Source organism: Austrofundulus limnaeus, unplaced genomic scaffold (assembly GCF_001266775.1).
Source record: "Austrofundulus limnaeus strain Quisiro unplaced genomic scaffold, Austrofundulus_limnaeus-1.0 Scaffold318, whole genome shotgun sequence".
Lineage (NCBI taxonomy): Eukaryota > Metazoa > Chordata > Actinopteri > Cyprinodontiformes > Rivulidae > Austrofundulus > Austrofundulus limnaeus.
The window spans coordinates 706,640-707,920 of NW_013952720.1; the positions used below are offsets into that span (position 1 = coordinate 706,640).

At 44.0% G+C, this 1,281-nt stretch overlaps 1 protein-coding gene across 2 annotated transcripts in view; it reads left to right on the plus strand.

Annotated features, from left to right (window-relative positions):
- Positions 1-1,281, plus strand: part of fbxo34 (F-box protein 34) — a 7,532-nt gene that overhangs the window by 1,336 nt on the left and 4,915 nt on the right. The window contains exon 2 of one of the 2 annotated variants that reach the window (XM_014022145.1): positions 56-181. The exons of the other annotated variant lie outside the window; for it this stretch is intronic. The gene's annotated coding sequence lies outside the window, so the exon portion shown is untranslated. The remainder of the gene's footprint in view (positions 1-55; positions 182-1,281) is intronic. 2 annotated transcript variants of the gene reach the window in all.

Here is a 1,281-nt window from a genome sequence, read left to right on the forward strand (position 1 = left end):
GGTGTGTGTGTGTGTGTGTGTGTGTGTGTGTGTGTGTGTGTGTGTGTTTCTGCAGGGTTCTTTCACAGCTGTGGTCTTTGCTGGAGTTGGGAGTGTGAGGAGAAGCAGGGTCTAAGATGGGGAGCTGAAGGATCAGAACCATCTGAKCAGAACCCTGTGGAGGTGACTACAGCTGGAACAGGTCTGTTGGATTCTGAAGGTCCAGAACCAAAGCTTGACACCAACATGTTGCACAACAAGGTTCGACGTAAACGTTTAGGTTCTCTGAGACGACTTGTTTTTGTTTCGGACAACCGGTGTGTGGTGGTCCCTGCCCCCCACCCCCCACCCCACACCACCACCTCGTAGAAGAAAGACCTAGATTAAAGTTCTCCGCTGCAGACGTCTGTCATTTGTTAAAATGAAAGGGAGAAAAACTTGTTTAAGGATGAAACTGATGTTTTTTTCACCCAATAAAGAGAACCACAGTCTGAGTTTCACCCAATCAGAGCAGAGTGGGGCGGGTCCTGCTGGCTGATTGACAGCAGGTGTGTGCAGCGGGGTGAACACTCTTTCACTGAGGATTACGTATTCTATAATTATATTTTTGAAAGCACCTCACAGCCTTTCCACTATAACACACACAAACAAACAAACAAACAAACAAACAAACAAACGATCACCTGACCCGGCGTCGACCAGCCTGGGACTTATTATTTCCTGTTCTTTAACCAGGTAAGTCCTGTTGAGATCTCAGATCTCCTTCAAAGGAGGCCTGAACCCCCCACAAACACCAGGAGAACAAGCAAACTCCACACAGGAAGACCCCAGGTCTGAACCGGGGATCAAACCCAGGACCTTCTTGCTGTGAGGCGTCATGTAAACAACCCGTTCTGATTCTTCTGATCCGATTGAGCTCGATCCGAATGGAAAAAAAAAGTAACATTTTCTACATATAGGTCAAATTAATCACTGCARTAAAATAACTTTGTGTGTTTTTGTCACTTTTACAGTGGATTGCATCAACTCTGTTACATCCAGAAGGGAAACTTCACCAAAGTGAAACATAAATCTGTGGATCTGTGTTTGATTACTCTGCCTGGCTTTCTCAAGGACCAGGAGCAGAACGTAGTTAACTTTTTTGGTTGTGATGAAAATAATGCTACTAAACAAGGCAAGAAAAATTATTTTTAAGATGAAAATACAAGGGTAAATTCAAAATTAGCCAAAATGGCCATTTAGACCCCAGAGGATTAAAAACAGAAGAGCTCAGTCTGACAATCCTTCTTTCTTTGCATTTTT